We start from the raw sequence: 10,762 nt of genomic DNA on the forward strand, positions 1-10,762 counted from the left end.
AATCAATTAGCTTTTAACCTCCTTTCTGCAGCCAGTTTTTTCAAAGAGCAGCCATAGAGGATTCATTTCAGTGATCACTGAGATCATGAATGTCCTGCCACAGCGGTTAGATAAGCTCGCTTCAACACTGTGTGTCCTGTGCTTTGATCTCAGACGTCCCAACATGGACATTTACATTAAACCTGATGGGAGAGCTGCATTTCCCCATCCCCGAAGCACAAGAATGCAGTACTAGGATGACAACAAATGTTGTCCTGATAGCATCACACAGACCGGGATTCAGCCGAAGCTTTACTATCCCATTGATGAGATTAATCTGTGTACAACTCAGTTGAAGTATACAGGAACCCAGGCTGAAAAACGATACAGTGTGCCTGTGTGTGTGGAGGAGAGGTTGCCTATACTAAAGTCTCCTTTTATTATCAATGCAGACATCTTTAAGTGTCTGCCGTCTGGCTCCATGAGGCTTATCAGTTCCTGATTGGCTTACACAATTATAGAAAACACACACAGAAGTGTGTTAGCACACATACACTTGAAGCCATGCTTGTGCGCGCGCACACACACACACACACACACACACACACACACACACACACACACACACATACAGGCAAAGAGGCATTAAGCAGCCCACTTATATCAAAAATAGATCAACTTATCCTCCTTGAGGCAGCTGAGCGGTTGCACAGCCCATTAGAGAGCAAGTCTTACAGGCCTAACAGACAGCGACAAATATGGTTGTTTTATTACAAAAATCCATCATAGCATTCACCTAGCAGCACAGAAAGTGGGACTGTGTCAGTTCCCTTCAGTTTCTGAGGTCATGACCAGCAGAGTAAGCAAACAGAGTTAAAATGAGGCCACAGATTGGTGGACGGGGCTGTTGGCCTGATCTCTTTTTGAGCAGCAAACTTCCACTGCAGCAGATACAGCTGGAGACACCGAGATAACCAACTGTCAGGCATATCTTTTATTTTTATTTTTCTTGGGAAGCCTTCAATTCCCCGAGTTTCAACAGACCAATATAGGGATACTTTTTCTTCGTGCCACCCTTAACTGTCACCACACAGACACGCATCCTATTGTAGTGGCTGTGCAGGTGTACACGTGCTGATAAGAAGCATTGGTGCCCAGTGGGTCATCGAGGTTAGGCCACATAAGGGTGAGCTCTGCCCTCAGCCCTACACTGGCATTTCCATCCAGGGAAAGTACTGCCGAGGAGGGCAGAGGCAGCAGGGCTTATCAGGCTGGAGAATGAGAGCCAGGCACCCAGCAGAGCCATGGGGACTTGAACTTCTCGCCCAGCATCGTCTGTTTCAAACAGGAAAACCACAATCCACCACTGTCAGGCTGGGACTGAACATCAACCCCACCCTAACTGACTCTGTGCACCTCTCACCGTGCTTCGCAGTGATATCTCCCTCTGAAATGCCAAACTTGAACACACATATATACGCATACAAACCAGACAGTGACATTTCAGCTTTACTCTTTCTGATCAGCCTTTGTGCTGGCTCTTCAGAATCACTGAGATCTCTGAGCAGTTGGAGGCTGTAGTGTTAAGTTATCCTTGCATCACATGTGTAATCAAAAGACTGCAGTTTCACTCACCAAAGGAGGGCATTTTAAGGGATATTTATTTTATAAAGGGCAAAATGCCTGTGGTACTGAAACCTGTATCAGTATGGATAAGTGGCGCACTTCTGACTTTTAAAAGGTCTGTGCTGAGTGTAGATAGAGTGAAATAAAATAAACAAAGTACTGCTCATGTAACATGAAGAAAAACTAAGATATTTTTACTTATGAGAGAATATTAGGGCTAAAAGATTAAAATTGTAAATTTACAGAAAAAATTACAAAGTTATCAGAAATAATATAAGAGAAAGCTTTTTCATATTTCTCATACTAAAATGTTTCAGATTCTCAAATGAATTTTAATATTTGACAAAGACAACACAGGTAAGTACAAAATGCACCTTTCATGCAGGACCTAGGGCTCTAATATCAATCTAATATCTAATATCAAACAAAACAACAGAGACATTAGGAAGCAATCACCTTTTATTGATGTAGACTTCCATTCTCCTTCTGTTAACATAACCTTTATGGATACAAGGAAGGTTATATTTGAAATGTAACTGGCTACAAATTACTAGAAAGAAAGATAAAGTGTAACAAGCAATGCCAATATTAATATTACTCTGTGCAAGCAGTAAAACCTTTTTAATAATGTTGCACTTAAACATGCCTGCCTTTGCCTGGCCAGCTGGTTAAAATCATTGCAGACTCAGGTTGGTTTGATTGATCAGCAAATTGGGGAAGAAAGTGCAAATTCAGACAAGAGTCCCAGTGAGAACAATGGTAAATAAATGGAGATCATGTAAACACAGAAGCAGCTTTGTGTTCCTACTGTTGGTGGTGTTGCACTGTCGAAGCCATTCGTCCCAACGTTCACCACATTATATTGAAACATGCCAAATGTCGGCATTCCTCCATGATAGAAAAGATCAAATACATAACCAAATGATTGTGCTCTATTTATCCATCCATCCATCCATCCATCCATCCATCCATCCATCTTCATCCGCTTTGTCCGGGGCCGGGTCGCGGGGGCAGCAGCCTAAGCAAAGAGGCCCAGACCTCCCTCTCCCCAGCCACCTCCTCCAGCTTATCCGGGGGAATACCAAGGCGTTCCCAGGCCAGCCGAGAGATATAATCTCTCCAGCGTGTCCTGGGTCTGCCCCGGGGCCTCCTCCTGGTGGGACATGCCTGGAACACCTCACCCAGGAGGCATCCTTGTCAGATGCCCGAACCACCTCAGCTGGCTCCTTTCGATGTGGAGCAGCAGCTGCTCTACTCTGAGCCCCTCCCGGATGGCCGAACTTCTCACCCTATCTCTAAGGGAGAGGCCAGCCACCCTTCGGAGGAAGCTCATTTCTGCCGCTTGTATCCGCGATCTCGTTCTTTCGGTCACTACCCACAGCTCGTGGCCATAGGTGAGGGTAGGGACGTAGATCGACCGGTAAATTGAGAGCTTCGCTTTTACACTCAGCTCCCTCTTCACCACGACGGACCGGTGCAGCGTCCACATCACTGCAGCTGCAGCCCCAATCCGTCTGTCGATCTCCGGCTCCCTTCTCCCATCACTCGCGAACAAGACCCCGAGATACTTGAACTCCTCCACTTGGGGCAGGAACTCATCCCCGACCCGGAGTGGGCACTCCACCCTTTTCCGGCTGAGAACCATGGCCTCAGATTTGGAGGTGCTGATCCTCATTCCCGCTGCTTCACACTCGGCTGCGAACCGCTCCAGTGCGAGCTGGAGGCCCTCACCCGATGAAGCCAACAGAACCACATCATCTGCAAAAATCAGAGATGAGATTCTGAGGCCACCAAAGCAAAAGCCCTCCGCCACTTGGCTGCGCCTAGAAATCCTGTCCATAAAAATTATGAACAGAACCGGAGACAAAGGGCAGCCCTGGCGGAGCCCATCACCCACCGGGAACGAGTCCGACTTATTGCCGGCAATGCGAACCAAGCTCTTGCAACGGTTGTATAGGGATCGAATGGCCCGTAGCAATGGGCCAGACACCCCATATTCCCGCAACACCTCCCACAGGACACCCCGAGGGACACGGTCGAATGCCTTCTCCAAGTCCACAAAACACATGTAGACTGGTTGGGCAAACTCCCATGCACCCTCAAGTATCCTGGAGAGGATAAAGAGCTGGTCCAGTGTTCCGCGACCAGGACGAAAACCGCATTGTTCCTCCTGTATCCGAGGTTCGACTAACGGACGAACTCTCCTTTCCAGCACCCTGGCATAGACTTTCCCAGGGAGGCTGAGGAGTGTGATCCCCCTGTAGTTGGAACACACCCTCTGGTCCCCCTTCTTAAAGATGGGGACCACCACCCCGGTCTGCTCTATTTATATTCACCATATATAATTTATTTACTAATTAAGTGATTATAATTACATTTATTCAGCAGTGGAAATGGACTTCCCACGAAGGGTGACTGGGCCCTTCTTTAGCCGTAGGGTGAGGAGTTTGACCATCCAGGAGGGCCTCAGAGTAGAGCCGGTGCTCCTCCACGTCGAAAGGAGCCAGCTGAAGCTGACAAAGATGCCTCCCGGGTACCTCCTGGGCGAAGTGTTCCAGGCATGTCCCACTGGGACACACTGTCCCACATTGGAGGGATTATATCTCTCGGCTGGCCTGGGAACACCTTGGAGTTCCCCTGGACAAGCTAGAGGTGGCCGGGGAGAGGGAGGTCTGGGCTTCTCTGCTTAGGCTGCTGCAACCGTGACCCAGTCCTGGATAAGCGGAAAAAGATGGATGGACCGTTGGATTATTCAGTGCAATGGCCTAAGTCACAAAACCTAATCTTACTACTGTCTGCTTATTCCCCCAATCAGAGCTTAATTTTCTGCCCCACAATATCATCCTTATTTGTTATTAAAGGAAACACATTTTTAAATGTGATACTTGGCAATTGTCAAACAGCAGTGAGTGTCAGCTTACTAACTGGTCCCCAAGTGATGATATGGTGTTAAGTTATGAAATTCACAGTGAACTTGAAAGGTGGTGGGCTTACACCTTCTTTCATGTCCTTGTTGTCTGAAAATTCATGGCCTGATATTTGAATGACTGTGTAAAGAAAAGAAGAAAAGACGCTTTTTAAAACTTGCTATCATGTTTTAGTTTGAGGAGGAAGCATAAAACATTCAGTGTTACACAATCATTTAAATAGATTTCCTTCAGTGGTGTTATTGATTGTGCTTCGGTCAACATATTAGTTGACCTTCTTAGCTGTCTTGGTTCAGGGGTCTTTGCAACACCACACTGAGCATACATCCAATGTGGCAGTGTGATAAATGTGTCACAGTTTTATTTGTTTAATTCATTAATAATTATGTTAGCTAGGTAATATTTAAAGACATAATATTACTTGGGTTTACAATTGTTGTTACCTGAAAAGAAAAGAAAAACAAAAAGAAAAGAAAAACGTGATTATTTTTCGTCATTGCAACAAATTAATGGAATGAGAGTAACAATACCAGAAATAAGGACTGCTCCCGAAATATTATTTAGCTCTTCAGAAGTTCCAAAAATATATTTTTTCTTTTTTTCGATAGCCACATTGCATGTCATCCATTCGTTTTCTTCCATGATGGTCTCGATAAATGGTAAATGGACTGGTTCTTTAATAGAGCTTTTCTACTCTACTTGAGCACTCAAAGTAGAGTATTCAAGTAGAGTACCTCACTGACCCATTTACACAAGCAAGGAGGATAATTAGGCATGCAGACCGGAGACTGGAGCAGCCTGGGACAGAGCCACAGACCTTCCAATTAGTCGATGACCACCTCCTCCACCTCCTGAGCTACAGCTAACCTTAATAATTATAATTATTAAAAAAATTTAACATAAAAATATATTTTAAAGAACAGTAATTGCATTGTTAGTTGTGTCCCCAAAAACACGTGCAACCATGTTTCCAAACTTATTTAGCCTGGAAAAGGAAGAGAAAAAACAATGAGATGACAAAGAAGAAGTGGCATGATTGGGTCAGGCACTGACTGAATGTTTCACTGTAACCAAAGCAACCCTGTTACCCATATTGCTAAAAGAAGACACATTCATTTCAAGCCTCCTACCTTTATTTGTCTAACCACATGTATCCTTGACCTTTACAGTAGATTACATTCCACTGCTATCATCTTCTTCTGAGAAAACACCAGTACTAGCTCTGATTTGCAACCCTGTTACCATACATATATAAATATATCTTAAAATGCTATATAATATTAGAATTATAAAAAATGTTTGTGGTCCTGAGTATTTATTAGTAACATGTATGTCATAATCTAAAGTAACAGTAATATATCCATTCAGCCATGTTAACGTGTGCAACCACATCAGTCTAATTTTACCCGGTTACCATATCACTTTAATGAAAAAAGCATAAACCTTTTTCTTAGCTCATAAAGGTTTAATATATTGCCTTTGTATTTGTCATGGTCCGTGGTCCTGTGTCTGTGGAATGCGTGATGCTCGGGTAGCCACACCCCCGGGCTGGGCCATCACCAGCACACCTGCTCTCCATCCCGGTGATTACACGGAGATCCACTTAATCCGGCGCTGACGGATGCTCCACGCCAGTCCGTAGTCATCCCCACAGTGGTAACCAGACTTCCACGAAAAGTGTGCATTCTCTCCTGCTTGGAACTTTGTTTAACCTGCCTACTTCTGTCCAGGTTTCTACTCGGCGTCTGCTACCTGCCTGTCCTCCGGCTCAACTGGATCTCGCGGTGCTCACCTGGCCCACTCGCCATTCCACGGACTTCCTGCCCCCACGGACTGCCACACTTCCCTCCCGAGCTCCCACGGTTCCGTTCTATCGTAAGGCCCTACTCTAACTCAGTCCTGATATGTTCTCCCCGCTTCCTGGCTCCCTAGTAATCATCTCCCCTTTCTATTGCAGCCCCCCGCCGTCCCGATCCCGGCTTCCTCGTGTCATTGTTTCCCCGGATTTTTAGTTTCTGTTTTGCTCTCTACTTTCCCCGGGTCGCCTTTCGTTGTTTTATTAAAGTGTCTTTTTGTTAGCTCGGAGTCTGCGCCTGGATCCTTTCGTGCCCGCGCACCACGGCGCATGACAGTATTGGCTTGAATTATTATATGAGTAGATTTAAAAATAAATACTGGAATACAAAAACATATGACTACTGAAAAGCAGAACAGGTTCATTTTAAAGTTGCTGAAGTGAATGTAATGAAATGATGTAATCTTTCCATGGGTACTATGTGTACAATTTTAAGGTGAAAACTGAATGCAATCCACGTTAGAATAAGGTTGTAACCAGCGAAGTGCCGTGAGTACTGTCAGACACACTGTACATTTCCTCCAGTAAAACACTCACTTTCACTTTTGTTGTCAATCATGAGAAGTTCAGCCACTCACACCAGTGAAAGCTCAACTCAGATCCACAGACAGGGCATTTTTCTGTCTCCTACAGCTCCACCATATTAACTTCCTTCATGATAAAAATAGTCCGACATAAAGGCAATGATATATGATCTCAGTCATTCACCTAAATTGGACAAATGAGGCCCACAGGTCTGAGCTGTTAAAAGCCCCCACCCATCTCTTCCATGATAGGACCAATGTGTGTGTGGAGGATGGAGGTGTGTTTTTATGTATAAGGATCTATTTGTGTTATGGCACTATGTGTGTGTGGATGAATATAAACACACGATGACTCTGTTCCATGACCCTCCATAGCATTTGTTGGAGCGTCTTTTTAAAAACAGATGTGTGTTTGTTCACCTCATGCTCTGCATGAAAGAGCGAGACAGTGAGAAGGAGCGTTGTTGCATCTGCTTCTCATTAAAGGGCGCTAATGAACGTGTGTTCCTCCTGGTGGAGTGGGGGAGTTGATGAGGGCCAGCCCTTTCTCAGCTCTCCCGTTTGTCTCAAGACAAACAGGGGAGCTCGATCCCCAGACATTCATCTGACAGCATCTTGCCTGTTCCTTCTTTAATGATGAGGGTGATGCCCAGTGGCAGGCACAACTGTGACTGTACCTGGAAATAAAAATAAGTCATGTTACACAGAGTACCTGAGATAGTACAGTGTTTATATTTATATGTAAGAGCTTTTGAATAACACAAATTCACCAGTTTCCTAAAGTCATTTGGTGCCTTTTTAAATATTATTGTTATTTTTCTTTTAGTTCATGTACTTGTGTACACGTAAATGTGCGAGGATCAACTGCAAAAAATCAAGTTTTGCAGGTGTTGCTTTAGAAAAGTAATGTATTTTGCATTTTAAAAAATTAACAAGTACTGCATTATGGTAAATATTTTCTCTGTGAAGAAAGTAATAAATTACATGCTTTGTTGCATTACACCAGCGAAAATATGGCGTGAGACATGCCATTACATAACTAACAGTTGACAATACACTACAAACCCTGGGCTCCTCATTTTTTCACTAGTGTTGCATTTGGATAGGGTCAGTGATGATACCTGGACCCTACAGAGGTTGCACAGGTAGTCCTTCCAAAGACCTTACAGAGAAACTCAATCATATGACCCCCTAAGAGGAAGCACTTTGGCGACAGTGGGAAGGAAAAACTCCCTTTTATCAGGAAGAAACCTCCAGCAGAACCAGGCTCAGGGAGGGGCGGGGCCATCTGCTGTGATTGGTTGGGGGTGAGGGGAGGGAGACAAGACAAATCCAATACAGCATCATCTTTGCTTTGGGCCGTCAGCTACTAAGAGAAAGATCTTAGAGATGAGTGTCCTCGTTAGGGATTTGTGTTGGTGTGTGGGGCTGTAGCCTCAGGTTTATGTTGTTAGATGGTGATTATGAGACCATGTATTTTAGCTATTTTACAGAGTAACATGAAAGGAATGTAACAAGTAGTATAGCAAATTACTTTTTCCTGGGAATAATTAAGTCATGTACTGCATTGCTTTTAAGAAAACTGTAATGTGTAATAGTTAAAAACCTCAACAAACATACATAAATGTTTGACCCCAAGCATGCAATTAATTTGCATGAATGCAATTTCTTTATTGCTGCTTAGCAAAGGCAGTTATTCTCAAAACGGTGCAAAAGAGAATCCAATGACAATCGATAAGAGAGTCGATAAGCAATATTGATAATTGCTAAATTCTTATCAGTTCCCATCCCACATGAGGAGCCTGCTGTATCATTTTTTCACTTTGTTTTTGGGCTTTCTTTGAATTCAGCTCTCTGTAGGTTGATCATTTTCATTTCCATTAAACACTGCAGTATCCTTTCATTCCTAACACATTACGCAGTTTGTATCCAACATGATTTATCTCCCACTGAGATCTGATGGGTTTTTCGAGTGTGTTCCTTTCATTTTTTTGAGCATTAACACACCAGTCCAAACAGCACTTCACAGATAATGTGGTTGCTCTCTTGATTCTACTCTAACACAGGTATAGGTAAACATGGAGGCTAAGGAGCTACCAGCCTGACTACTCATCACCGCTTTTGTTACTTACTGAAAACTGGCCAATCAAAATCAATTAAATTGTATCAAAGTGAGCACAATCCTTCTTCTTTCATCTTTGTTCTCTCATAAAGTTTCATGTCTGTCTGAATCTAGCCTTTAAAATTGCCGACATCTTGTAGCAGCAATTGGCAGTTATCAGTGGAAGCAGGATTAACTTGGCTTCACTGTGTGTCTCATTAACAATGGCTCGAGCTTTTCACGTTCAGCCCACCAGCTTTTTCTGCGTGTTTTCACAGACGCATTGACGTGAACTTGATGTGAGACTAGCGTGAAAGACAATCTGCTGCTGGCTCTGATTTCACTGCTCTGAGATCAGATACAAGCTCTGCTTTGCATGCAATCACATCTGACTTTAACAAGGAGCTTCTCGGATTTTTCCTTCTCCACAACTCTTCACTATCAACTAACAGTAAATATTTTGATGATAACTAGACAAGTCACAATATTTTACAATTCTTCAGCCAATTGGTCCAAAATTGCAGAAAGATGTCCAGAAGGGTCCATGAGGGCGTCGGCTTATATCAGAATCAGAAAGACTTTATTTATCCCCAAGAATAAAAGACAGGCAGCCCAAAATGTTGTGTTTTAATCCAGTTTGTCTTGTTAAATAGTGGAGGATTTCTTTTTCTCTTTACTTACCTTCCTGTGAAGCCGCTGGTCTTGATATGTCTGATTTACTTGTGCCAGCATTAATGCATACATTACTTGCTACTTTAAAAAAAATAATGCTTTGTGTTACTTAATACTTCTGGGACAAGTAGTTTATTAGATTACTCAAGGCATTATTTATGTGTTACTCTATGACTTGGACTGAGATGCTGTTTAACATTTGGTTCAGGCCCCGGTGCCAAACACATCCCTTTGAGAAGACACACAGGAGCTTTCTTTTAAATGCATGGTAAATTTACAGCTCCTTATATCGTGTTTTTCTTCTCTCTCTGAGCACTCAAAGGGCCTCATTCCCAAATTCATACAAGCATTTTTCTACTACTAGGTGCTTTTTATTTCACATCTCCAATGATTGAGAAACAACTTGGGGTTCGGAATCTTGAGACGGGTGCAGCCAAGGATCAAACCACCAACCTTCTGGTTGAGATGGGCAGCTCTACCTCCTGAGCTAAAGCCCGCCACTAATGTCTGTTTAAATATAAACACAAGACAGCAAAGTTAAAGAAGATATGAAGGTTAGAGTCTGCAGTCCAGACTGCTAATCACTTGTTCTGCTGAAGATCAGGCTCTGGCTTCTCTCCTCACGGTGTCATACACTCAGCTTCTACATCACTCTAGGTAACACTGTCATGCTACCAATGGTTGTATCTGTACTGGAGTGAGATTTTCCTTTAAAGATAACAATGAAAGAAAGATGAAAGCGTTTGAAAACTCATTTTATATGCAGAGAATTTGCTTTTTATTTCTCCTGAAGAGTAATGGGGAGTTAAAATAATTTCTTCTTTTTTTATATTTCAATTGTTCACAGATAATAATGGTGGTTCGTTCCACTGGAACCAAATACTGTATGATGGGAAATAGACTGCATTTATTTCTGTAGTCTTACATATGAGTGAGGGTGCCTTAAAATTCATTATACAGAATAAGAACAGACATTCAAACAGTGATATATAACACTGTACATGTGCTCTGCAGACCAGAAAAGTCCAATGGTTCTGCGTCATATCACACAGTGAAGAAATGACTTTGTTTATTAAGC

At 43.1% G+C, this 10,762-nt stretch overlaps 1 long non-coding RNA gene across 1 annotated transcript; it reads left to right on the top strand.

Moving 5' to 3' along the window:
* The first annotated feature begins 6,058 nt into the window (after window positions 1–6,058).
* LOC113034028 (uncharacterized) lies at window positions 6,059–6,610 on the top strand. The gene is made up of 3 exons (XR_003274112.2): window positions 6,059–6,188; window positions 6,263–6,407; window positions 6,490–6,610. It is a non-coding gene; the product is annotated as an uncharacterized LOC113034028 (long non-coding RNA).
* Window positions 6,611–10,762: the final 4,152 nt, after the last annotated feature.

Source organism: Astatotilapia calliptera, chromosome 12 (genome assembly GCF_964374335.1).
Source record: "Astatotilapia calliptera chromosome 12, fAstCal68.1, whole genome shotgun sequence".
Classification (NCBI taxonomy): domain Eukaryota; kingdom Metazoa; phylum Chordata; class Actinopteri; order Cichliformes; family Cichlidae; genus Astatotilapia; species Astatotilapia calliptera.